The sequence below is a fragment of the Empidonax traillii genome, unplaced genomic scaffold, assembly GCF_003031625.1.
Source record: "Empidonax traillii isolate 1590-97213 ecotype Southwest subspecies unplaced genomic scaffold, ASM303162v1 scaffold657:size717538, whole genome shotgun sequence".
NCBI classification, from domain to species: Eukaryota; Metazoa; Chordata; class Aves; order Passeriformes; family Tyrannidae; genus Empidonax; species Empidonax traillii.
The window spans coordinates 545,479-552,492 of record NW_020955850.1 but is presented as its reverse complement, the minus strand read 5'-3'; the positions used below and the strand labels follow the sequence as shown (position 1 = coordinate 552,492).

At 43.8% G+C, this 7,014-nt stretch overlaps 1 long non-coding RNA gene across 1 annotated transcript in view; it reads right to left on the bottom strand.

Annotated features, from left to right (window-relative positions):
- The window catches only part of LOC114065405, a 6,803-nt gene extending 4,732 nt beyond the window's left edge, over positions 1–2,071 (bottom strand). Inside the window, exon 1 of the long non-coding RNA XR_003572952.1 lies at positions 2,048–2,071. This is a non-coding gene — a long non-coding RNA (uncharacterized LOC114065405). The remainder of the gene's footprint in view (positions 1–2,047) is intronic.
- Between the last annotated feature and the right edge of the window lie 4,943 nt (positions 2,072–7,014).

The window sequence follows — 7,014 nt, the reverse complement described above, 5'->3', positions numbered from 1 at the left end:
AGGGCTGGTGAAGGGAGTTGTCACAGCAGGAGAGCCACAGAACACTCTCCAGCAGTCACCCTCATAACAGTCAGAGGAAGATTTTTTCCAGAGTGAAAACAGGTAGGATACAGTGATGACAAGTGAACTAGAAGGTGATATTCTACTTTCTATCAACACATGTGCTCTCTGAAAGGCCCAGCATAAATGGGTCCTATCAGCTGACAGGGGGTTTGTTGCACTGTCCCACTCCAGGGTTTATGTAGGAATGTGATTTTTAATCAAGAAAATGTGTCCAGAGAAACCCAAACCAACCCACTATTATCACTGGGAAGGCACCATCTTGAGAAGACTTTATAGGCATTTTTCAGAATGCTTGGGACAAACTTCAGTTAAAACAGGCAATGAAGGAGTAGGAATATATGTTTTGAGTTTACTTAACTCTCCCTTGTAACCAACTACCATTTGTTTCAAATGGGAATACTCATGGAAACAGGACATGTGAACAACAGAACCTTTGTCAAACATCCTCTGTCTGCAGGAGAGCAACAGACCACAGGAAGAACAGTGATTCCCACTGAGCCACTTGTCCTGATAATTCTGTGGCTTGAAAGTGGTGCTTGAGGCTACCAAGTCTGGGGTAGCTTAGAAAGCACTAGGCATTCTAGCCCAACTACTAAAGAAATGCATATTTTCATGTCAGCTGCCATGTGCAAAGAACTGAGAGGCAGAAGGTGCCCCCTCCTTGACTGAGACCTGCAGCCACTACGGGTCCTGTTCACAGCAAGTATTCAAACGCAGAATAAAGCCCAGCACCTTTACTGTCACAGGACTCTGATCCCCAGTGGCCAGACTAGTTCAATTTTGGCAGGGCTCAATGAGGCAGGTATAAGAGATGACTGGCATGACCAGAGATATTACCCACTCTAGCACAGAAGTGCCTGGATGCAGCTGGCACGAGAGCTGCAAGTAGAAGCAGAAGATATTTTGGAAATAGCATGTTTTTAATCATCAGCTGAAGTAAATCAAAATGGGCTAGCCTTCTAGGATTCCTTCAAATTATTTTTGGTGAGCAAATGCCCTCTTAGGCAACAAATCCCTGGAGAGATTTGTGGAAGAGGTCTACAGGAGTCTGATTTAACTCTTACCCTGGTGATGTCCTGAACAGCCAGACATGTTAGTCCAGCACCCAGGACACGAAAAGATGGGAGCAAAACCCAGGGCCAGTGAGGTATTCAGTTAGGTAGATGCTGCCCAAAAATCTCTTCCTCAGTGCCTTGGGAAGAGCGAGGCTATGGACAGCATAAGGAACAGTTAACATTTCCGAAAGGAGAAGTGTGGCAAGTAACTCAAAAGCAGTAACATCAAGTGTTTGTGTCTCAGCCTGTGATGTGTACTGTTCACTGAACCTCTGGTAATGACTGGGGAATGAAGAAAAATAAACTAAGATGGCACAAAAGCCACATTTTTCAAGAAAAAGGGGCATGTTCAGGTACCTAAGAAAAGCACAGCCCTCCCCCCCCCATGATAAGAACTGGAATTGCCTACTCTGTCTTTCAAGTTTAGCTCAGTGTCAGTCAGAAGCAGTAAAACAAACGCTCTAAGTTTAGTGCCCATGACTCACTATAAATTGTGATAGTTTTGATTACATGTGCTGCTCACTGTCTGATAGAGTTGCCTTAAAAGTTGCCCCCACACAAAGATATCTCTGCAGGAACTCTCACTTGGTTAAAGAGAAGAAGGTATGATCCTTCCCCCCACAGCCCCTCTGGGCTGCTCTGTGACCTCAAGAATTCCTGTCAGGCCTTGGCACCTGTGTAATGAGTTGGGAGGTGAAGCATCCCACGGCTGGACTGGGAACTCCTGCACTGCTAAGGTGGGAGCAGCCCTGACTGTACCAGGGTCTCCTGTCGCCTGCCTAAGGTGGGGGATGAGAGTGGGAGTAATCAGCCACCTTGGAATGTTCCTTACCAGAACTGTAGCCCAAGTGGAACAAGACCACTGTTACTGGAGTTTTGGAAACTCCAGTGATAGATATAATATACATATATTGTTCTGAACAACTCACCAGCTGCAGGCAGACAACAGCTGATCCCATTTTGTTTGCTTGAGTCCTGAAAGTCAAAATGCAAAAAAAAAAAATCGCATAAAAAAAAGAACCTGAGAAGAACTCTACAAGTTCCTTTGATAGACTGGACAGCTTTGCAAGCACACTGATAGAGTGACACGTTATATAAGTGTCTATATAAGTGCACAATCTGCCTAAAACTTAGAACTCAGCAGGCAAATTCAACAGTGAAAGGGCAGCGTGTAGTTCATGAGAACGAATAATTATATAATTAAGGAGTATAATTACAGTAGAAAAAAACCACACAGGAAAATAAGCTGCTTATACTAGGAAGGCTGCAATAGAAAAGCATCCCCTTCACTCTAATGATGTTTGCAGAGGATGCTCGAGCAGCACTGCTGCTCATCAGTGTGGGTCAGCAGCTGGGACAGCAATGTCCTTCCTGCTGCACTGCAGCTTAATGGCATCTGTTGGGGAAGGGCTGGACACTTCACCTAAGCAAATGCATGTGGAAAGGACTGTAAGGATGCTGATTGCACTGTAAGACAATGTCCTTGAAAAAGAAAAAAAATACCCCTTTAGTTAAGTGACAAACTAGGATTTAATATCCAGGGTTCTTGTAAATGGGCACCACTGACTCATACTTTAACCTAAAAATCTTGCTCTTTGACAAATTTTAGATATTTGCATTTGGGAAAGGACCATCTGCAAAACAACAAAGTCTAAGTGCTTAAATATGGAGTTGCAGATCTCTCACTTGAGAAAACCCACCTAAGTGTGAAAGGAGTGAAACCAAAACACTATGAGGAGTGAAGAAAGTCAGTCCCAACTACTGATGGCCACATTATTAATCATATAATTAATGCCCATTTAGTCTTTGGAATAACTTTGTAATCACCTCCACCTGTCAGTGTGCCACAAACACCCAGCCAGAGGCACAAATTGTTGCTGCTCGGTCCACGTGTACAGACAGCGAGGAGAGCTTGTGGCACAGGTGGAGCCTTTGTTCTTACCCAAACACAGCAAGTCCAGTGCCCAGAATCCACTACCAGTTGAGATTTTTTTTTCCTATCACTATTTTTAACACTTGTTCCCCTTAAATACATTTACAGGCACCACTTAAAAGTCACCTCTTTGTTCCGAGGAAACAGAACACACAGCAGGAAGGCATTATGCAGTAACCAGGACAAGCTGCATGCAAAGCAAACCCGCCCAAACTGGTTTTTGCTCCTTTTCTGCAAGGCAGCAGTTCTTTAACTTAAGCTGTCTCACTTGAGGGCTTAGATGAGTACACAGTGAAGAAGCAAAAACCCGTTTCATTTTCTCCACTTCGAGGCTGTCCTCAGCTTTACCTCCCCTGACGTTTCTCTGTGGGGACACGAGTGTGTCACACACCCAGGGCTGCCCAGGCACAGCATTCCAGCGTCATTCCCGTGGCTCCCAGCCCCGCTGCTCCAACTGAGGAATGCAGACCTGACTGCAGCACCACACAAGGCGCTTTCCCTCTTCTTACCCAGGGCTGTAACCATCAGAACCCACAAGGTTTACTCTGTGTCTCTTCCATACGTGGTTTTCCTCTCCAATTTATCTCTTGCATCATAGAAGATGCCCCTAATCCAAATACTTCAAGTCAGGTAAGGTAACAATACAATACAAATGCAAGTTGTCTTTATCTTCCCAGGGCCTCACAACGTGCAAAAAGTTTTTATAGCTCCAGATGCCTGTATTATTGAATTTAAAATAAAAGCAGCATTATTTCTAGTTCCAGTGGGCAACTGATGTGATTTATCCTCACAGAAAACCCTATTTTTCAAAAAGAACATTTTCACTCTTAAAAAGAAAAACAAACAATAAAAAAACCCACCCAAAGAACCACACAGATAAAAATCTGTTTTGAGGTCCTACAACATAAATTAAGTTAGCACAGCAGGGCTTTCACTGTAATAACTTGACTTGTCAGTTCACATCATTGACTGACATGAAGATTTCATGGGGCTTAACTGATCAATATAATAACAATTTGGATGGCTCCACAGGAATAGCCAGTCTTAATTTGAGGTCAGTTCTTATTCCTTTTAAGTCTCATTAGCAGAAGTTAATGTAAATGCAAAGATGTGAGGACAAAAGCAAAAGCTTTCCATCAACAGCAAGTCCAGAAAAAGAATCCCATGTCCAGCTGAATTGTATGAATCCCACTACAATCTCTTCCAGGTCTCTGGCAAGGAACAAAAAGCCTGTGTCACCACTGGCAATAAGGAGGGAGAGTGCTACTTGCTAGGAACCATATTTTTTCAAGTTTCAAGCTGGAAATCAAGAACAGAGCAGATCTGCAGCTGGCACAGAAAGGCTTCATTCTATTGAATTCTGCAGAGAAGGCCAGTCTCCATCAGCTGAGATGTTGAAACAGCACACTTAAGGAACTGCTGCCCTTCACCTTCTGTTTCCTCAAGCGATTCCCTGAATGCCTGTCCCCACTCGTGACTTTGTACCAACACACTGCAGAGTTGTGTTTTGCCTGAGCTGACTGCCACCAGGAGCAGCACAGCAACACCAGCTTTGGCACTGAGTCACCAAGAAACCCTCTCTAAGTTCAGCCATGCAGACTTATCCCTGGAGGCCCAAACTCACTTGCTGACAGGCAGTGCAGCCTTAGGGAAAGCAGAGCTACACAGGCTGGGTGGATCCCACTGCCCCACTGACAGCTTCAAAGCTGAGGGGCAGCTTTGCCCAAACCATAGAAGAGTCTCTTTGAATGCTGATCTGTTTGTCCAGTGTGCAACAGGCTGCAGAGTGCTGCTTTAGCCTTCCCTGTCTGCTTCCAAACAGCTCCACTTCATCACTCCCAAAGGAAAGGAACTGCCCAGGCCAAAACATCCAAGGGCTTACTGAACAACTGAGGAGAGCAGCAGCACGTGAACTCCCCTAAAATTACTGAGAAAACTGAAGCTTCCAGGTAATTAAGGAGTGCTCTTTTTCCTCAGCCAGTGTCAAAAGCACCTTCAGCTGGAAAAACCGAGGGCTAGAACTTGTGGCCTTCCACCTTCACCCACAGCACACAATCACCCCTCTATGGGGTCCAAGAGGGAAACCAACACACTGAGCTGTGAATGCTGATTCACAGGAAAATCTTACTATGTGACCAGATGAAGTAGCGCCAGATGCACCCAGGAATCAAGTTCAGGGTCATCAGCCTGTGGACAGATGCTTCCACAGCAGAGTGAAAATGGAAGAAGAAACATGCAAAGCACTTCTGACTGAAGAGCTAATTGAAGGCCAAGTCTGTAGGCTGAACATCTGTCAAGAAAGGATGGAACTCTGTAAATTCAAAGACTAAATCTATTGCTATCTCAAGAGTAAGGCAGTGCAAAGCAATAGTGCATGGGAGTGACAATGACCTGTTAGAAACCTGAATGCATTCAACAATCCTCCCATTTTCCCCATTTACTTGTTCTGTCATTCTGTGTGGAACAAAAGATCTGCCTTACAGCTGGGACATTCAGTTCCTCAGAAAAAGTGTCCTGAGCCTGATTAAAATCCAGTTGAACAGGACAGAAAGATGATTTCCATAGCCTGTTATTTGGGTGCACAGAAAATATTAATGGACAGTCAAAAAAGTGGCTGAGTTTCAAAGGAAAAGAGACTCTTTAAAAATGTACCAGGGCATCAGCTGCAGCAAAAATTCCCAAGGGGAATTTTGTAACTATCATTGTATCCAAGCTCTTTATTTTCCAGTGCCCGAGACTGAGTATTTTAACAGGGAGGCCACAGAAATGTTACAAAAAAAATCTTCTCTCATAATTCCATATGGAACAGAAGCACATTCAAGATATGCTTCAAGGTGCCTGCTTCCAATTTCAACTATGATAGACTGTTTACTCTGTTTCATCTGTTGCAGACCAACTGTCAAGCTACAGAAAGATTGCTGAAGCCAGTTCTGAAATATCACTTTGCCCAGCTAAATCAAACACCATTTGTTTTCTGAAGTGAGGCTGATAAAATCATTTTGATGATCAGAGTGGCTTGTGCTGTAAATGAGCACAGTTTCAACCCATGACTTTACAGATGTGGCTTCCCCCCACAACAGCTTTCACAGCTCAAGGAGTGTGTCATTTTTCAACCACACAAGGACTAAGAGCAGAGTGTACATCTTACAAATGGTGCAGGAAGAACATTCCTTCACACATTCTGACTGGCACCACTTTCATTCAGGTGAAAATCAATACTTTGTAGTTAACTTTGGACATTCATATACACAGAAATGCTAATTCCTCTTCTAAACTGTTTTCTTTATTAAAAAAATGTCTACCTCTGACCATCTACATCCTCTGTGGTTATCACCCCAAAGGTAATCCCAGCCACTGCTTACCCACTGCACTCTCAGCCTCTGCTGATATCTGCACACAAGCTCTTATTTTGATACAGTGGAGTTACAAAAAAATATTCCCTCCTGCCAAGTGTTGAGACACTTGTTCCAAATTTTGAACAAGGTGTACTAAACCCAGTGCCTCAGCTCTCCTCCTACCAATTCACACAACACAGGGCACTATGAAACAGGCTGTCACTTCACCTGTTAGCAATGCCTGCAGTGAGAAAACTGCACGGGGACATCATCTGAAATTTCTCAGGATTAAGATGGAGAAAAAGGCATGGAATAACCTAAGATGTGCACTTTTCAAGTGAAACATTTCTGTGATACACGGATTTCTAATCTTCCATGTAAATATAGGCCAGTGTAAAGTGCTTAACATCTGACAGAAACAGAAAGATCACCTGAGTGCACTACTCAAAGCCATGTTTTTGGCAGGTAATTTGCTCCCAAGAAAAAAAGGCTTCCCCTGGTAAATGGTGCTTCCCTCTGGAATCTATTTCCCCTAAACTGAACCATGCAGTTAGAAAAGAAATCAAAATGAGATAGCTAGGAGGAGGTTTTAACTTGTCAACATGAAAGCTCCTAGACACACAGCTGA